General features: G+C 47.9%; 1 protein-coding gene across 9 annotated transcripts in view; it reads left to right on the top strand.

Annotated features, from left to right (window-relative positions):
* The window catches only part of TNRC6B (trinucleotide repeat containing adaptor 6B), a 1,192,955-nt gene that overhangs the window by 95,234 nt on the left and 1,076,829 nt on the right, over window positions 1-20,892 (top strand). Inside the window, exon 2 of one of the 9 annotated variants that reach the window (XM_085601243.1) lies at window positions 14,748-14,796. The exons of the other annotated variants lie outside the window; for them this stretch is intronic. The gene's annotated coding sequence lies outside the window, so the exon portion shown is untranslated. The remainder of the gene's footprint in view (window positions 1-14,747; window positions 14,797-20,892) is intronic. 9 annotated transcript variants of the gene reach the window in all.

Raw genomic sequence — 20,892 nt, 5'->3', positions numbered from 1 at the left:
GAGTTCGTGATCCGTGTCACAGTAGTGAGGGGGTGCTTGAGATCACGCGGCGAGTCAGCCACTGGTCAGTAATGGGTTTAAGGGATAGGGGCTAGTTAAACACACTCATCGTTTCAGTAATAAATGCAGCCGTGCTAAGCTAGAGACGAGACAGCATGCGGTCACACACAGCAGTGACACAAGTCGGATTAGGGCGGCGGAGGGACCAGGAGAGGTATGGACTGTCTGAGATCACACAGAGACCCAGATGGAGCTGGGATTAGACAGGGCTGATGCAGTTGGTTTTATTTATTAGTCGTTTGCATAGCGCGATTTTGTCCCTTTTCAAACTGTTGGTGCTTCACATGTTCGAGAGACAAATAGCATTTATAAAAGAAGGAATAATATATACTGTAGCAGAGAAACATATTTCAAAATACATTAATAGCGCGGGACACTTTCACTTGAGCGATTGCGCGGAACATTCCTTAATTATTTCACTTTTACTTTGTGTGAAAGCGCACCATATGCACTTTCACTTTAATATTGTCTGCGCCCCTTTGTTGAGAAGCTGCTCACTGTAACCTGAATCGCGTTAGCAGCGCCTAAATAAAGGGGCGCGGTCTAGAAGAGCTAAGCATTTGTATTGCAATATTTTTTTTTATTGTATAGTTATTGTCACAACAACCTGGCTTGCAATGTACTTTGGCATGCTATTCTTCCGTTGGTAAAGTCTGCTAGCACCCTCCTATTCTCCCCTAAGACTTGTTTGGCTTTGCATTTCTCCTCGATTATGTCTAAAAGCATGGCGATGGAGGGACATGTCTCGTGTTTCACCAGTTCCTACGTTTAATAAAGACGACTATTTTTACAGTGACAGTCGGATCATCGCATTCCTATTTGGCGGGTGCGATACATACATTCCTCCTTATGACTTCTCAGGACATGCTCTCCCACAGCTGCTTTTTTTTATTTATTTTTTTATTTAAGCCAGGGCGGGGGCACCATGCATAAAATCTCTTGCATGCAGCCAGCCCGGCTGACAACATGGACAAAGGTACTTTTAAATTCTCCCCACTCCTCTCCATTTCTATGCATGTGTGCGCGAGTTCTGCTGTAATCTTCATAGTTTATGATTTAAAACTCTTGTATCTTTCTAACTCCCTTAAAGAGCTGCTCGTTCTAACCTGGAATTCCGGGACGCCATCTCGCCTCTTCTAATCACCGTGCCTTCCCTCCTGCTGCTTTCATTTGTGTGAACTTAGCTGTAACAAGTTGAAGCCAGCCAGCATTGCCCCTAGTTGAAATAAATGTTTGTTATCTGAACTGTGCCTTACTATAAGAGCTGCTTCTGTTGCGTTTCCCAGGAACAAGGAGTTAAAGCTGTGCTTTTAGAATTTTTTTTAAAGGGCTGATTTACTAGAACTAGTGGAATAAAGTGCACAGGAATAAAAGGAAGAGGCTCGAAGCCGAAATGGCTAATATTTTACAACGTAAAAAAGATTTTGACGAAAGCTTGAAACAATTCAAGATACTGCTAAAAAAAAACAAGTACTGAAGGCGAAAAGGCCGTCGAGGAACTAATGCCGCCGACAACACCTGAGCCAATCGAAGAAGAAGAGGAATAATCCTTCTTCGGAGAAGACGTCGAAGAAGACTAACAACCATATGCCGAATCGGCGATCTCTGAGAATCAAGACCTCCAATGGCAAGAACTCAACGCTGTATCACCTGAAGAGGCTGTGGAAACATATCATTCTATGCCATCACCCCCAGATGACATTGGCATGTATAATCAGGTGATTAAGAAAGCTTCTGAAACTTATGGAGTGCAGCTAGAGAAAGAAAAACCACAATACTGCTTTTTATTAGAGACTTTATTGCCAACACAATCAAGAAATCAATTCCTTCCAATGCTGCCAAGTGTATTGGACAAGGGAAAAGAGGCATTCAAAGAGCCTGCAACATGCAAGGCTCTCACACCAAGAGCAGAAAATAAATCTAAGCATTCCTCTAAAGACCCTATATACATTTGAGGGTCTGTACCAGCTGACTCTGTTATTACTTCCACCCAGCCACCACAAGACTAACAAACCGCTACAAAGTCTATGCACAACATGTAAATCCAGAAAAGATTCATGCTGCAAAACAAATAGTTTTTTACCTGTCAGTGTAGTTTTGCAGCTTGAAGAATTTTCTGGATTCACTAGCGAACCCACCCTCCTCTGCCAGAAAAGAGGAGAATAGGAGGAGAAGGGAAAAAAAAAAAAAAGAATCCGAAGATGGCGACCAAAGGTGGGAGCTTCGGGAGGAAGCCTGTCGACGTCACAGGAGGACACCAAATGGTGGTATGTCGACGCCCACCAACAACCACAACAAAAAAAGGAAAGAAATACTACAATTCCGGCCCCAACCACTAGATGAAGGAATAAGGCTCAGCATGTGAATCCAGAAAATTCTTCAAGCAGCAAAACTACACCGTTAGAGGTGATCCCTTTTTGGTCTTACCAGTGCACCTCAGGTAATAACCAAAGTATGGCGGTGGTCGCAGCTCATCTGCGGAGATCATGGGTGCCAGCCCCCCACCCGCCCCCCCGGGTGATGCCCAGCTGATCTTGAGTGGCGTCTCCATCTAAAGGGTGGAGCATGGTTTCTTTCAACAGTGGACAGAGCCTTCGTTTAGATTTGTTCGCCTCTGCAGAGAACACGCAATGTCAGCAGCTTTGAACCATGGAGTTTTTAAGGCCGCTCTCGCTCTGAAGCGCTTTTCGTCTCAAGTGGAGCACAGGCCTCCTTGACACCTTTCTACCCATACAGCTCCTGCCCAGAGTTCTCAAGATGTTCTTGAACGACCGGGCCCAAGTCATCCTGGTGGCCCCGGACTGGGCATGGAGAGTCTGGTATCCCGAGTTTCTGCAAATGAGCATCGAATCTCCAATCAGGCTGCTCCTTCAGGAGGATCTTCGTTCGCAGCAGCAAAAGAGGGCCCTCCACCCAAACCTGTCAACTCGAAGCCTTCTGGTGTGAAGATTGAGCGGCAGCAGTTGATAGCGTTCGACCTTCCTTCTGAAGTTTGTAATGTTATTATGGCAGCCAGGCGCCCCTCCACTAAGACAGTATGTGCCTGTCGGTGGAAGAAATGTGTGATATATTGTACAGAAAAGTCCATCAACCCTCTTTCTGATTCCCTTTCTGATTCCCTACTCTGTATTTTGACCCTTGCCCAGCAGGGCTTTGGTCTGGGTACCCTCAAAGGGTCTTTGTCTGCCCTGCCCGCCTTCCTGAGGCTATCAGACCAACAATCTTTATTTATATCACCAATTGTATATAGATTCCTTAAAGGCCTTGTGCATATGTTGCCATCTCCCCCACCCCCTTTATTATGCCTCAGTGGGACCTTAATTTGGTTCACACCTTCCTTATGTGGGCTCCGTCAAGGTTGTTCCCTTTCAGGGCCCTCGTTTTTGAAACATCAATGTCTGTACTCTTTATGGTGCCACGTGTCTGGCGTGGAAAGTTTTGTAAAGTAACTGATATACGTGCGCCGTGGTAGCGCCTATATAGGTGATGCGGACGTCACTTCCGGTGCGAACTATGCCGACCGCATCATGCAGAGCCAACTGACTGCCACCTTCCAGTGCGCAGGGGTATTGCCTGAAGAAAAATCTTTCTGATTCAGTCTGACGTCTGGGAAATTCAAAGGTAAAGAATCTATGGCTAGATCATGTCTCTACCAGATTAGGCATTGCCAAAGGTAACTAAAATGTCAGTTACTCCTAAATGTGGCAGCTATATTGAATGTTAAAATAACTGCACTATGTACAGTATGATTCTAAGACAGCTTCCACTACTGTGTTTAATTTGCATTTGCTGCCAAGTTTAGTTGGTGGCCTGTTTTCTGCTTTTATTCTTTTATCTTCCACATGCTTGTTGAGTTTGCCTCTTTTTGTATTCCGGATAAGTAATTAGGTGAAAGCTGGAATAAGTCAGCGAGTTGATTTTATGTACGAGTACAAGGATGAGTGACAAAGTGCATGTATGATGACTTACTGAATGACTAAACTCATCAGTGACTGAAGAAGCACTTTGCATTGCCACGGCTTGTTTATTTATGGAACACATCTTTTTATGGTGTTAATCGGTAGGTGTTTCGAGTTTTGTACACAGCCATTTGCCTACAACCACAGGGACCGGCGGCTAAAAATGAGGCATTAAGTGAGAATAGAACTCTACTGCATTAATGCCGACATCCCGGAGGCTGGTAGCTCTCGGAGTTAAATCCAGCAGTTAGATACAGGCTACTCTGTCAAGGACCTCGTCAGTCCAGAAATGAGCAACCACCTAGAAAGAGAAACAACAAACCAATAAAGAAAACCTACCTACCTCCCAAGGAGAGGGAAAACCAAGGGGAACCCGCACCAAGATTTCAGAGGTCGCAGAGCGACCCAAACCTCACACAGCGACCCAAACCTCCCACCATGCCCACCCTCCGGTCTTCCCTCTCGCTCAAATGGGGCGTCACCTACTCCATAGTTGATGGCATTAGACGTAAAACTTGCAGGAGTTTGGGGCAAGTGAGCTTGCGGAGGTCCTTCAACAGCAGTGTTATGAAAGGAGCCCAAAGCTCTGCGTATTTCTCACTCTTCTGAGTTTGGACCAGCGAGAGTCGCTCCATTGCAAGGGTCACCCAGAGCCTGTGGAGCCAAGCTGTATGATCTGGGACCGTGGGAGTACCCCAGTGGACCAAGATCGCCTGGTGAGCTGCGAGTAGTGCCAATTCCATCTGCCTGCCTTGAACTGACCGTAATGGGAAGGTGAGTGGATTCAATAGCCCTAGCAAAGTGTAAGCTGGGAAACGAGGGATCTCTGTTTCAATTGCCGAGTCAATGTCTAAGTACCTGTTCCCAAAAGCGCTCTAACCTCTGGCAATGCCAAAGAAGATGTGCAAGAGAATCTGTTAAACCACAGCCCCGCCAGCATTCTTCAGTGTGGTTTTTGTCCCATTGGTGGATCCGTGCTGGTGTGAGATACCAATAAGATGCTACCTTAAATGCGCATTCAGTCTCTGCCGTGTTGTATGCCATGTGGTGAGCCCTATAATGAATATTGTCCCACTCTTTGTCTGTGAGGACCCGACCCAGTTCTTCTTTCCACCGGAGCTGGCCGCGAGAGCAATTCCCTGTTGTGCACTGAGTGAGGAGAACATAAACTTTGGCTATGAGGTGCTTCTCATCGTTCTTATTCGCTATCCATTTCTTGAAGGGGGTAAACTTACGAGAGACGTGTGGCAGATAGGCCTTGGAGGTAGCCCAGTGTCGGAGCTACAAATAATAGAACTCATCAGTGCGGGGAAGGTCAAGGTCATGTCGAACCCGATCAAACGGGATGAGGCCCTCCAGATCAAATAAATGGCCCTAGCGCTTATAACCCGCTTCCCTCCATCTCTGAGCAACTGCAGTCTTAACTCCCGGGGGGAAATCCGGGTTGTCCACCATCTGTGTCATTGGGGAGGGAAAGGTGGTAAGACCTTTCGTGAGTGCCACCTCGTCCCATTCCTTCATTGTTGCTGCCGTGACCGGGTAGGAGTATAAGCCCCAGGAATGTGACCGGCGGGGAAGCCAGATTTCACGCCAGACATACGCGCCAGCAACTGCCTGGTCCATAAAGGTCGAGTGCTTCTCTGAAAGTGGGTGATTCCACTCCAGCACATATCTAATGTGCGCAGCCTGGAGGTATCTGTGAACTAGAGGCAGCTTCACCCCTCCGTCCCCTTTGCGGCGCGACAGCTGCGCTACCGAAAGGCGTGCTTTCTTATTGCCCCAAATTAATTTATTCATGGCAAGCTGTAAGGCTCGCAGTGCTTTAGGTGGTGGAACTAACGGGAGGGTCTGAAATAGGTATAGTATGCACAGCAGGATAGTTATTTTCACCACGGCGGTGCGCCCGAACCCGGATAAGTTGTGTTTAGTCCATCCGGCGCTTTGTGCGTCTGAGCCACTAAGGATGAGTAATTCAACTCCATTGTACGTGGGAGCGAGTGGGTCAGGAGAATGCCCAAATAGGGCACAGGGTCGCTAGACCAGTGAAGGGGAAGAGTCTGCCTGAGTTCTTTCACCTTTACTTGCGGTAAGGACAAGTTGAGGAACTGGGACTTGCTAAGGTTGACCTTAAAACCGAAGAGCCCACCAAAGGACTCGCTCATCAACCAGTGTGGGGACGGAGGTAAGAGTTTGTGCGAGGGAGAGGATGACATCATCTGCATAGAGGCTTATCTTGTGGATGTCCCCTCCGAACTTGAGACCCTGAATGCCCGGGTGATCGCGGATTTTCTGCGCGAGGGGCTTCATTTAAAGTGCAAATAAGAGGGGCGAGAGGGGGCCACCCCTGCCTCGTACCCCGAGCGATCTCAAAAGGGGAGGAAGACAGCCCATTAACTCTAACAAATGCCCGGGGGGCACGGTAGATACACTGCACCCATTGAATAAAGCGGGGCCCAAACCCGAAGCCCCACAAGGCGTCGAAGAGATATTTCCAGCACACTCTATCAAACGCCTTTTCATCATTGACGGAAAAAAGTACAGCTCCTACCTGGGAGCGGTGAACACTGTCTGAGATGGAGAAGGTGCTTGGTGTTATCACACCCCTGTCCAATGGGACTGAATCTCGCCTGGTCTGGATCAATTAGGCCCGTCATCGGGGGATTCAACCGAGACGCCAGGATGCCCGTAAAAAGTTTTGCGTCTATGTTAAGCAGCGAGATCGGGCGATATGAGCTACAGAGCCCTGGGTCTTTATTGGGCTTAAGGATGACGGAAATCGCCGCCTCTGCCATAGAGTCCGTAACCGTCCGCTATCTTGGGAGGAATTGAACAGGCGGGTTAAGAGGAGGTGCCAACTTGTGACAGAATGTTTTATAAGACACTGCAGGATAACCGTCAGGGCTCGGCGATTTGTCAAGCTTCAATCGAGAAATGGCTGAGATAACCTCGTCCAGTCGTATTGGGTCTTCTAAGGGGTCTGCCTGCGCCTTTGGGAGACTAGCAAAGTTGCTAGAGTCCAAAAAGTTGAGCGCATCAGGGGTAATCAGGTGGATCCGCTCTATAGAGAGAGTGGTAGAAGCGCCGGAATTCATCAATAATCTGGGAGTCCAGGTGGATCTCCTCGCCTGTAGGCTGCTTAAGGAAGATAATAGTCCCCGCCACTGCCCTGACGCGCAATCTCTGTGCCAACATTCTCCCACAAGTGTCACTGCCTAAGTAAAACTTGTGTCGGAGGCGAAGCAGGGCATATTCCGCCCTGTCAAGGTCTAAGCCTTTGAGAAGCACCCGCTTTTTCTCTAGTGACTGCCATACCCTTGGGGCTCCGGTACGTTTATGTATCGCCTCCAGCTCTACCACTGCTTTTTCGAGGCCCGAACGATCTTCCTTACGTCTCCGAGCGTCATAAGATGAAATCTCCATGAATTCCCGCTGCATCACAGCTTTGAGGGTGTCCCAAACAACAGCAGAGACGTCTCACCACTGTCATTGTGTTGGATGTATTCTAAGATCTTGGCCCCACCCCATCTACAGCGGCCGGTCAGTGTAAGAGTCCTACGCGCAGCTGCCATCTGGCAGAGACATGCCCGCCTCCGTCAGGGCGTATAGAAAGAGAGATGTGTGCATTGTCAGAGAGGGAGCGCGTGGTGATAGAGGCGTCACTGATTCTGGGGAGAAGGGTATTAGAGACCAAAAACATATCTATACGCGCATATGTCTTGTGTGCCGCCTAGTAGTGGGTGTAATCGCGCGTGTCCACGTGCTTAAGGAGCCAATCATTGTGAAGGCCGCACTCCGCCAGCCATTGCTTACCCTCTGGAGAGAGAGCTCCCACCTGCGTGTAGCGCTGCCCCGAGCGGTCCCAGTTGTTGTCTATGACCAAATTGAGGTCCCCACCCACCACCAATGCAGAGTCAGGGAAGGCCAAGCCTTCAGCAATGTGCAGACGGAGAAAGGGCTCCTGCTGTGTATTGGGTGCGTAAATGTTAGAGTGAGAACAGTCGACCCCCATTGAATCTGGAGAGCCAGAACCCTGCCCGTAGACTCATAGAAGGTAGACCGCACCTTACCATCAAATTTAGCCCCCAGAAGGATTGCTACCCCATTCTTTTTCGCAGCGCTAGAGGACCAGAATTGGCGAGTAAAGCGATGTGTACGCATGTGGGGAGTATCTTTAGCGAGTAGATGAGTCTCTTGCAGCATGCAGATGTCTCCTTCAGCCTGTTCGAGTAGGGAAAGAATCGCAGCTCGTTTGGTAGGGTGATTCAGGCCCGAACATTGAGGCTCACGAGTTTTAGGTCTCTAGTCAAAACTGATGGGGGTTAGCGCGCAAGGCATACACATAGGGTTGAGGGAGCAGTGCGCAAATGACGGGCCGTAGATCGCGTGGGCAGACAAGGCAGGGATGCAAGCGCAGGTCCTGGTACAGGAAACCCCTAAAAGAAACCCCAACAGGTATACAAAAAAAAGCAACTCGGAACAGCTCAACCCCTTGAAGGAACAATAGACATAAGTCTGTCTGCAAGGAAAATCCAAAGGGGGTCAGGCCCCTGGCAGCAAACCACTGAACAGAGTACCTGGTGACCCAAGAACCACAGAAGGGCATTCCACTGGGCAAGGAAAGGTAGTCAACCCAGGAGCCCCACCAGCCTCGCTCCATGACCTCCATCCCCGCCTGCTGAACTAGAGTGCTCAAGGGGAACACGGACGGTCCTGGGGTTGCGAAAGAGAGGAGATCACTCCCTCTCATTCCTTCGCATCTCCTCCGGGTCTGGTTTCGCAGAGGCCATTGTGACGGTCTTCGTGCGGCCCGGCCCTTGGGGCTCTCCCTCCTCTCTGCGTCCACTGCGTTGTCTAGCCCCAGCCGATCAAGAGCCTCCGCGAGAGCGCGGATCTGTCCCAATTTCCCTTGGTGCTTGAATATGATGTGAAAGGGATGGCCCCACGAGTAGGGAATTCAATTGTCACGGAGGTAGGAGGTCACCACTCGGAATTCTCTTTGTCTGGCTAGCATGGGCGCAGCAAGATCCTGAAAGAGTGCCCCTGAAACTGGATCGGCTGGCCCGCTCAAGCCTTGCGTAGGATTTGCTCCTTAAGCTGGAAGTCATGCACGCAGACGAGCACATCTGGTGGGAGGGCCTTCCCTCCTCTGGGCAGGCTCACGCAATGCACCCTGTCTGTCTGAATGTCCTGCGGGCCGTTTTCTCCCACGATCTGCCAAAAGAGAGCCAGGACATAGGATCGCAGGTTATCTCCCTCTGCTCGCCATGGGATCGCTCGAATGCGAATATTATTTCTTCGTGAGCGATTCTCCAAATCCTCCGCGTGGGCCTGGAGGTCCAGATTTTGATCCCGCAGCCAGAGTACTTCTTGTTGTAGCTGGTGCAAGTCCTATTCGCGGCGTAGTTTGTGCTCCTCGAGGGCGGCCACCCTCTCACCTACTTCATCTACGTCCCGCTGGACTTTTTTGAGGTCAGCAGAGAGTTGGCCCTTCAAGTCCAAGGTGTCCTCTTTGAAGGCAGAGAATAGCTTCATCATAAAGGCCTTCATGGCTGGTCTGTCTGCTCCGTCTATTTGCTCCGGGTGCCCCGAATCCCTGGGTGTTGCATGCACTGCATCAGGGCCAGTTGTCTGCTTTAATAGCAAGTCCTTGAGGGTCTTCTCCCTCTAAGCTCAGGCTGACGACCGGGTGCTGTGCCGAGCCCGCGAGGTAGGCGACAAAGGATCCGCTAGGATGTCGCCCAGCAGCCCTCCAGGCTCGATAGTAGGACAGTGTCGGAACTCAAGCCAGAGCAGGGGGACCACCAGGCCAACAGTACATCGCAGTAGGTCTGCGGAATGCGGTGGGAATACTCCCAGGCTCACGTGCCGTCTGCAAGCAGGCCTCGGATCTCTGGGGCAATGTCCTGTTCTACGAATCCCAGTTCCCGCTTAGCTGGGTGGCATGTGCAGTGACCTTTCAACTTACAGACGCGGCCGCTCAGACGTATTCATGCCGACTGAGTCGTTACCAGTTCACTAAACATTCCCGCACATTTGAATTAAAAGGGAAAACCATTTACAAACTCCCATGAACATCGTTTGGATATTATGGGAATTGTTGGAAGAACTTAATAAGAAGTTGCGTAAATTCCAGATTCCAAAGGAATATATTTAGTTTTAACTATTCAGTAACACGTGACTACCTATATGAAGGACACATCAGAGTACAATAGGATCTAAATTAGGAGTTTCTAAAATTATTGATACGCTGAAAACGACACGCTGGACCAAAATTTTTAAACTACGCTTGAAATATTAAGTAAATGTGTGGCATTTCCTGACTAAGACGCAGATTGCGTCGAAATGCGCGTCGAAGACAAAAAAAATTTCTGCTACGGTTGAAGTCTTATTTTATGTGACTGATTAGGATGATTTGTTTGTTTTTATATAATTGAATATACGTGTGTAAATATATATGTGTGTGTGTGTGTGTGTATATGTATGTGTGCGTGTGTGTGTGTGTGTGTGTATATATATATATATATATATATATATATATTTTTTTTTTTCTTCAGACAGATAGTATAGTAGGATATGTGTTGCGTATTGATTTTTAAAAAGTGTAATAAAATATATTTTTAATTAGAACAAATTACCATTGTAATGTTTTCTGTTAATTGTTAGACTGAGTTCAGAAATGAAATGTACTTAAGAGATGTATATATTTAAGGATTTACAATGTTAATAAATAAATGTATAATTGCCTAGGGATTTACATTACACTGTATTAGTGCCCTGTCCTAGGAATTGTTGTACCAATTCGTCAGGGGGTCCTTGTTATTTTCACTAGATGTGCAGAAACCCAAGCCTGTTCCGCCGGTAGACCAGTGAGGGCCCCAGTGGTGTAGCAGGCGGGAAAGCGGCTCGTACAGCGCCCAGTTGTCTCACCCAGCCCCCCCTGGCAGTAGAGCAGCTCTCTCCCTATCCCAGCAACAGTCTCTGAGGCTGTGTCCACTGACCGTCGCGGGGGGAGGTGGGGATTTGGGGGGCCCTCTATCAACTGGGTTACCCCCACAGTCTGTGCCAGGCGTGTGGTGTGGCCATCTTAGCAATCGGTCCCTTCACTCTGTTCAGACTTGAAGATGGCCGACAGACCCTCCCTCACTCAATATGATAAAGGCCCATGCAGCACTCATCGGAGATCTGTTGCTGCAGCGGAGGCCCAGTCTCACGCCAAGACAGGCAGTCCCTGGGGCCAGTCGCTCCTGTGTGTCCTGTGTACCGTGCCCGGCAGGTCCCACGCTCAGTGCCTCCCGGACTGCGGGATCAGACTACACCAGAAGGGAGAGAAGATGACGGACGCTCTACATATCTGTAGCGCTCCACTGCAAGGCTACAGTCCTGGTAGGGGCCAAGCTCTGCGCCCTGTAAACGATCGCCCAGTCCGCCCGAGGCAGGCCTCGTGGGGGAGCGAGTACAGGTCCTGGATCAGGTGCTCCCCGGAGCACGCTCCCGGCCAGGACCAGAAGGGAGACAAGGTGGCGGGTGGTCCGTGGAGGCCTAGCCAGGAGATCCCAGAGTCTTCACAGCGGACAGCAGTCCTTCAGCCACGGGCCCTCTCACACCCCGCTGACCACGTACCAGCCATGCAAGGGCACGGAGCCCACTTAATCAGTGCCGTTTCGGGCAGATTTCAGGTCCGTCTAAACGCGCGGCAGCCGCCGCTTCCTCCGCCTCGCCAGGGCCCTCGTGGTCCGGTCATAAACCGGGGCAAAGAGTGCCGCTGCAACCGCCAGACTCTTTCGAACCGGCACCGGAGGAAGCTCTTCTCAGTCTCGGTCCCCTTGTAGCTGTATGGGGACCAGGGATGGGTCGATCACAAGGCGATGTAATGGCGCGAGGCCGGAGGGACGAAAACGCACGTTCTACTGTGCCGCCATCTTGGCCACGCCCCAGGCTTGTTTATTTAAAGGGGCCAGTTCCATTGGTAGCAAATGAACTATGTTGTATTACTTCAAGCAGTAGAATTAAGACCTCTTAAATTAAGAGTTTCTACCATGTGAATCACTTCTTGTATAGAAATTAGATCAGTTAGTGGAGTAGACAAATCACAACATCTGTACATGTGCTACCTAGAATTTGCTTCATTCGATTCAAAAACAGATATTTACAAAATTAAAAGGTTGGATGAAGAGTTCCGTTATGTGAATATCTACTTTGTTTCAGAAGTCGTTTTAATGTACCCTCTTAAGTATGTTCTATCTAGTTGTATCAGGAAAGTAGTAAAATGTCAGTGTGTTAATTGACTGAGAACAAAGAAATTGCAGCTTCTCAAAGTCTGTCTTCACTGTTGTTTCTCTAGTTAAGATATGGACTCCGGCTTAGCCCTTTATTGAGGCATTCAAAGCCATTCTGTTTGAATGAGGATGACAGACCTTTGCCAGACACCTGGATTCAGCTTTAATGCCTTAATTAACAAGTTCCATTGAAGAAATAATTCTATGGTTTGGTGCAACTCTGACCGTCATCATTAAAGCCCTAATCGCCTCTTGTTTGATCTGTTATACTTTCGCCTTTAGGTTTATGTCAGCATCTTTTGAAGTCCACAGATCATGGCTACATACTTATGTTGGAAGTCATCTTCCGGAGACTGCCATTAGGCAAGTCTTTGTGCCGCTGTGATCCAGTTTCATTGCCACTTTGTCTTGAAAGCAAGTGCCATCTTTGTTACAGTATCCTCATCTTTGCAATTGTGCCCCCGTTTTCAAACTCTGATTAGTGTTCTCTATGAAATGGCTGTTTCCCCAGAGTTGTATAATATCAATCTTCCTCAGGGAAGGTCTTTACAAGTCTGGGTAAACGAGTGCAACTGTTTTTTGTCTTGTATATGAATGTAAGAGTTCAGCACCTTACTATATGCTCTTGAATGCTTGTCACGGAATACTGCAAACCATTATTCCAAGACAGAAATTCTGAACGGATCCTACCGATGAGGGCTTGTATGTCAGTAGAAGTCAGTCACTTAAAAGTGGGAATGATTTGTCACTTGTAGGAGATATGCACAGATGTTAGAACCATGTATCGATTAAGCAAGGTCCCCATGAACATGAGTGTCTATCCATCAAGAATTAATAATGGCAAACAAGTGAGAAAATGTAATTAATTGGTGTCCGCTTTTTAAATGTGGGATTGAGTAATAATTCACTATTCGAATGAACTGGTAAGTGGAGGGAAAATGCTATGTAGACAGCTGAGCTGAGTCTGTGCAAGCAGCTTTTTCTCGTCCGTTAAGCTCTACTTCAGTAACAACTTGGAATTTGAAATTTGCTCGATAGTTAAAAAAAAGACAAAAGTCTGAACGTCCTTTGTTACACTTGTTCAAAATAATGCATGTTATTGAGCGACACCCGTTTCACTGGCATGACATTCTTATGTTTACTGTACTTTGTTCTGTGTAATGTGTGCCAACAATAAATAAAAACTCCTTTTGTATAGCAGTTGCAAATGGCCACCACCTCTGCTATGTAGACACTGTCCGGTTGAATTCCTGGTCTTTTGTTGTTGCTTATTTTTAGCAATAGTCTGCCCAGCGTCTTGGCTCTACTTGGTGGCTCCATGCCCAACACGCCTAGCAAAGACAGAAAGTAAGAAATTGTCTGGAGCATACCAAAAGAGAAAATTTATATAGTAGTTATAAGAAGTACATGGTAGACAGTCTATACTGGATGAAGTCGACCAGAGGTCCAATGTATTAGATGTTCTAGATGAGGCACTTGTTTTGTTGTGTTTACAGAGCTTTAGGTTTCCATTTCAACAAGGGTTAGCATATGGTACAGAGGCATACACAAAGTCCTTTTGATGGCAGAACTAGCAATGTCACAGAAGAGCCTAGCAACACTATCCCAGTGGAGGGTGCTCCTATTGGGAGGGTGGGCCGCGGGTGCAGTCTTATCTTTCCACCCCAACCATTGCCTATCAGCAGTACACAGAGTTGGTTGGTCAACGAGATGGGCTGTTCAGATGTCTGTGGACAGGAACCAACAGGATTGCATCGCCTGATGCCCTTCTTTAGGAGATAGCAATTTGGTCTTTGATTTAGATGGCACTGTGAGCTTCTTAGCACAGAGTTAGACCCCTGGTGCCTCTACGGCAGTGGTCTTCAAACTTTATAATGCTGATACCCCCCCCCCCACAGTATAAAAAAAAAAAAAGAAATCTTTGGGGACCCCTCAGAATTTCCCCCAATGATGTTATTCAATTAGCAATGTTTAGGTATGTCTAGACGTATTTAAACATTAGTTATATTAAACCTTTTTAAAATGACCCATTACAGAGTTCCTGACTGCTGATCATTTGTTTCCAGCTTAAAACAAAGCACTGCTATCCGCATGATGCTTCTTGTGACCACAGCCCGGTGGAATCAGTTAAGGCCCCCCTAGGGGGGCCCACCTCCCAGTTTGAAGACCCCTGATCTAGGGACTAATTTGGGCACAAAGGGTTTGTTGTTGCCTCTTTTAGCCATTAATGTGGATTTGTGTATACTTGTATGTGGTGGTGTTAGTAAGCTGTGCTGTTAGGTTGGGTATGTGCATTAGTGTCGACGACTAAGGATGAGAGTGTGATGTTTTGATTGAATAATCTACAGTTTTTTACTGGATGATGTATGCGATCCTCACTGATTGGGTTTTGATTTTGACTTCTGATAGATATTTCTAACTGCAGATTCCTCATCTTTTGAATATTCCCCAGGCGTCGAACTGCATCCGGGAACTTATCTAAGCAGCACTCCTGCGCTCCGGTAGGTGGTGTCTTTCTGCTCCTTGCCAATATTGTTCTGCTCTCTGTGACGTTTTATACCACATATATGCATTAGTCACACATGCTGATGTCGTTCCTTTCTTTACGTGCTACGAGGTGCAGATCCGGAGCTCCTCCTTGACAATTCAGAAGACCTTTATCTAAAAAATGCAATGGGCAAGGGAAAATGTCACCTCCCAAGACCATAGGATTTAAAGCTTGTAGGCGCAGTTGCAAGCAAATGTCTGTGACACATCCATACCAAGTTGGCCAGTGATTCCTGGGGTCGGAGCTCAACTTCAAGGCTTGCATGGGCTGCGTCTTGATGAATCCCAAAGCTGTTTAGGACTACGAGGCAAAGCTGTAAGTCAGCCAGCACGGAAAGCCTCTGGTCCCTGACTGGTCAAAGGGAAGGTCCTGTTTGTGCCTAGTCATTCCCTTGGCAGATCAATGCTGCAATTGAACTCTTCTGGTGAATAGAGTCAAAAGTTTATAAGTCCAAGCTGAACTGTGCCCCTTCCTGTCACTCTCTAACTCCAGAGAGGTCATCAGCGTGCATACCGGTCTTGCTCCCAAGGCCGTTCCCCTTTGGAGCCGGTTCTGACCTTTGTCCCGAGGCAACTTGAATTTCCGGGGCCGTAAACGGTGTAGCAGCAAACCCAAGAATTGCGTGAAGCCATACTGCAGCTCTTTGGCACATTACCAGCTCCCTCGGGCACGCCTCGGGCCCCAAGGAACCGCAAAGGTTTCCATCTGGGACTCTGACAGGTCGTCCCTCAGTGCCTGTTGGACCAGCAACAGGTTCTGCACCGGTGTCACTGCCGACTCAAACTCTGGCGCTACGACCCATGCCAGACCCTGGAGCATTAACACTGATGCTGGACGATAACGCCAACCTATTGTGCTTTAAAGCCAACCTATTGTGCTTTCTGATTGAGTCTGCACTACTTCAATCAAGGCTGTCACCTGATCCTCCAGGGCCACATCCTTTGGGCAACCCATTAGTCTTTTCCCCTACCTCCAAAGAAGGGCCCAACCCCTCCATATTTTATTTTGAACCGATTCTGACAACAGTGCATATGATGCTGGTGATGAATTTGCCCAACCATGCTATGAGGACAATTGGTATGCGGACCTTCAGGTTGGCAATGGCCTGGACACCTTTCCAGACACTGGGCTTTCCTTGTTTCTGGACCTTGCTACAGAAGAGAGTGCCTTCTTTGCCAAGGTCATGCAAAGGGTGGCCAAGGTTCTTGTCCTTGTCCTCCATTTAGACACAATGGAGATGAAGACTTGTGTCCTCACTGAGATACTTAAGCCTGGACAAACAAATACTGAGCCCCTGCTTCTGTTAAATGAATTACACACAGACCTATGCAAAACCCTGTTCCGGACCTCCAGTGACAAGGCAGATAGCAAGGTGCCATCATTCAGTCCCGGGGCGACGCAGACTTCTTAACTCTGCACCCCACACCTGAGAGCCTAGTTGTTCAGGACTCCACCAGTAAGGTCAACCCTAACACGTTCTGTAGCACGCCATTGAACGGGGTAATCAAAGCATATCGAAACATTTGGCAAATGTATGTTTTCCTCAGGCAGCTTAGTACAATGCTCCATAAATGTAGCTACCTTCTAGCGTGTTGTACCCATGCTTTTTGAGGCTCCGTCGTACAGGTCTTACCTGATGTCCCTGACATCTGGTCCCCTTTCCTTACAGAGTTTATGCAGTATGGTGTTGATGGAGAAAAAATTACCATCCGTTGTGGCTTGGACACCACAGATTGCCTAGATAGGACAATTGTCACTAGTGTGGCTCTCCAGAGACACCTGGATGGGATCCATGGGCTTCCCGGGAAGTGTCCAGTCAACTTTAGTAGATGCACCTTTCGATTGCTTTAGCCTTTATGGTAAGAAGGCAGATTTGGCCCACAAGTGTTTTAAGCAAAGTATAAATTTGCCAAGTGACTGTGTTCCCCAACCAAATCAATTTGCTAATGTATATGTTGTAGACCCAGACTATGAGGGTTACTGGACTTGCCCAGTGTAATTTAATTAGGCAGAGTAGGGGCATGGTGTGCTCCTCAGGCCTGTCCGCTCTGCCAAATCAATAGTTTTGCCTCTTCCGTGGCTATGGTAGGGGATTCCAATATTGCCAGTAAGTTCAGCCTGCCAGACAAATCCTCATCCTTTTTATGGCAGAGACTTTGGTGCCCACAGACCACCTAGACAGCAAAGGCAGGACAGTCTTCCGCTGCTACTGCAGCCTCGAAACCACTTTAGTATGCCCTTTGAATACACAGCCACCCTATCGGAAGCATAGTCAGTCATATCCTGTCAGGTTGGGAGGCAATATCTTTGGACAAGCAGGTCTGCCAGCTTAGTCAGCGGTGTTGCGGCCTACTATTTCTGGTCACCTTGCTGCATCCTTCACCATCCTCAGAAGGGCTGATAGAGGACCATCTGTCTGTCCCTCTTGCAGCAGGAAGTGCAGACCCTTCTGGCTGTCTGAGCCATAGAGAGGGTGCTATTACTAGAAGTAAGATTTTGTTGTTAGTCGTTTGTCCTATTCTAGACCACCTTCCTCTCAGTGACTTCCTGCAGAAGGACAAATTCAAGATTCACACCCTAGCCCAAGTCTTGTCTGCTCTCAACCCTGGAAACTGGACAGTAGCGTTGTACCTGTGGGGTGCTTATTTTCTCATGCCTGTCCTTCAGGCCCTAAGGCGCTACTTGCGGCTCACAGTGGGGCGAGAGCATTTTAAGTTTGCTGTGCTCCCTTTTGGCTTCACCGGTGCCCCCGGGTCTTCACTAAAGTGATGGCACTAGTTGCTGCACATCTTTGATTCAAGTCTTCTCCTACCTCAAAGACTGGCTGCTGAAAGCAGGCTCTCTCCAGGCAGTTGTCAACCTCCTCCAGACTACGGCAAACCTCCTAACCTTGTTGGGGTTCACTAACAGTATGCAGAAGTTCCTTCTGATGCCTTCTCATACACTCCCCTTCATCTGAGCCATTCCGGACACAGTTCAGTTTCGTGCCTTTGACGAGGAACGGAGAGTCCAGGACATTTGGGCAATGATCCAGATAGTTCAGTCTCTGTCTTGAATCAGTTTGTATGACTCTAAGGCTGTTGGGACTGATTACCTCCTGCATCCAGTTGGTCAGTAACGCTAGGTGGCATATGTGGGGTCTGCAGTCACAGTACCCACAGTATCAGTGGGACGTCTCCGATCGCATCCAGAATCAGAGTAGACTGTGATTTTCTGCAGAAGTGTGGTCAACCTCAATTGGATCAGCAGCAGACCCCTCTCCGTACCCCGCCCAAAGCTAATAGTGGGGACAGATGCATTGCTTCTGGGTTGTGGGGGCACTTGGGAGAGGTGGAAATCAGAGGCATCTGGTCTCTGGCAGAGTCCTGTCTCCACATCTGCTTTCTGAAGCTGTAATCCATCCACCTGGTGTTTAAGGACTTCCTACTAGGCATCAAAGGGAGGCTGGTGCAGGTGCTCTTGGACAACACCACTGCCATGTGATACTCTAACTAGCAGCGTGGGGTAGGTTTATAGACTCTGTCAGGAGGCAATATACCTCTGCAGATAGCTGGAACACCAGGGGACCCACCTGGTGATACACCATCTTGCTGGTTCTCTAAATGGTAGGGAGGATGATCTCATCTGTTGAAAGACTATGGGGATCTTAAATTAGGTGGTGGAAGGTCTCTTCCACAAATGGGAGAGTACCTTTGATTGATCTTTTCACCACTGCAGAGAATGCTAAATGTCATCAGTTTTGTGTGTTGAGTTTAGCAAGTGTCTCTCTCTTTAGACTCGTTCTGCCTAGAGTGGAACTCTGCACTCTTGTATTCTTTTCTCCCGATACCTCTCTTTTCCCGAGTTCTGTAGAAGATTAGAAATGTCTAGGTCCAAGTCATGCTTGTGGCATCGTATTTAGGCACAGTGTGTGGTATCCAAAACTCCTGGCCATGAGCATCTGTCCTCCATTCAGGGTGCTGCCTCAGAAGGATCTTTTGACCCAGAATACGGCAGGGTCCTGCACCTGGCCTGCACAATCTTCACCTGCATTCTTGGAGACTGAGCAGCGATAGCTATGATAGCGAACTGCCTTTGATCTCCCTCCTGAGGTTGTAGATGTCATGTGGCATATTGGCAGCCAGGCAGCCCCCAACCAAAACAGTATACACCTGCCTTTGGGACAAGTTTGTGGTTTGGTGTGGTACTCAGCAGATTGATCCACTTTAAGACTGGTTAACTAAAGCATTGCTTTTTGTGTTGGCTCTAGCCCAGCAAGGACTTTGTTTCGGCAAAACTAAAGGGTATCTGTTGGCTCTTTCGGCCTTTTTGTGATTGCTGGATCAGCCTACATGGTTAATATCACCTGTTGTGATGGGTTTTTTGTAGGGGTTGCTGCATGTTTCTGCCCTCTCCCTTTATTATACCTCAGAGGGACCTTAACTTAAACTTAGTCCACAACTTCTTAATGTGTACTCTTTTTGAACCGCTGCACAGCTGTCCACCCTCAAAACCATGTTCATAATCCTCATAAAATTAGGGAGCCACATGAGTGAGTTGCGCACCCTCTGTCAATTCATCGTCCGGCCTTTCTTCTAAGACAAGCTGGTTTTAAAAACCTGAGCTTCCTTTCTTCCAAAAATGGTGAGTCCTTTTAACGTCCGGCAAAGAATCACCCTACGGGCGTTCTTCATTCTACCTCACCCCGGTGAGCAGGAGGAGAGACTCCATCGGCTGCGTTCAAAAAGGGTTCTAAGCGTTTACAACAGTTGTACCTGGGAACATTGTGTTGGCGATCAGCTCTTTGTTTGATTTGCTGGAGCAAAGAAAGGCAAGGCAGTGCAGAAGAGGACCATCTCTATCGGTGGACCGTGTTCTGCATTAAAATCCACTACAATTGACCAACAAACAGCCCCTGGAAGGTTTGTAGGCACATGCAGCCAGAGCCAAGGCTTTTACCACTTTGTTGGCATGTGGAAGTGCCGGGTGTTGCTGCACACGTTAACCAGGCACTACTGTCTGGACAGCCAGGTCTTTTGAGATGGGCTTTTTACCTGCTCGGACCTGCGCAAGTTCTTAGTTTGAGCCAGTTAACAGACCAACCACCTTTATTGAAGAGCAAGTTACATACTTACCTTTGGTAACATTCTTCCTAGTAGATACTCTGTCTAATTGCAGATTCCACACGAACCTTCCCATCCACCCCAGTTTGTGGACTGGGCTCTTTTCTATCTAAAATGGTCCGAAGTCTAGAGAGCTGCACATTAGTCAGCCAATTTGTGGCTGGAGTCTTTGTCTGGAGGCTTGGACAGCCGAGACAATAACTCTCGTCTGCTGTGTAATACGTATGCCTATATGTGGTTCTCCAAAGTGGAACAATATTGCGGAGCTGCACAACACCACCTACTGGCTCGTAGGGGTACTGCTATAGAAAGATTTCAGGATCTAGTCTTAACGCCTGGGGAATATTCAAACGTTCAGAAATCTGCAGTTAGATAGAGTAACTACCAGAAAGAGCATTACTGGTGATAAGTAACTTAAGATCGAGGGTTGTATGTGACTATGTACATGTGCTGAATGTGGTAGAGTGTGCTTGGATTGATTGGTGTTCACACATTACCTCATGTTCACTAATATTTTGTACGAACAATGAGGGAAGGCATTCTGTTTGTGTGTGCTGCCTTGGGGGTTCCTGTGTTTTAAGCATGACTTTAGGTTGGGTGTATTTTATTTTGGGTGTTTTATTTTTGGTGTAGTGTTTAGGGAGGTTACTGTGCAGCATGGTTAACAACATGTTTTGAATGTTATTGTACATGCTCTGTCGTGAACAGTGTGTTTGGATGTGTCTGGTATGCCAGTGCTGTGCGGGCTCTTTAAGGTGAGATATATTTCGATGTGCCTGAATGTAATGCCTTCTGCTAACTCAGCCTGTTCCACTTCTGTAGACCTTCCACTGATCTGTGTAGAATTTATGTGATAAGCCGGCCTCTTGAGAGAATATGTTGGCCAGACTCTTCCAACAAATGACAAAAAACTGCAGACTCAGTCTTTTCCCAGGATATGCCAGAGG

This window comes from Triturus cristatus, chromosome 4_2, assembly GCF_964204655.1.
Source record: "Triturus cristatus chromosome 4_2, aTriCri1.1, whole genome shotgun sequence".
Lineage (NCBI taxonomy): Eukaryota > Metazoa > Chordata > Amphibia > Caudata > Salamandridae > Triturus > Triturus cristatus.
This window is presented reverse-complemented; position numbering and strand designations above follow the sequence as displayed.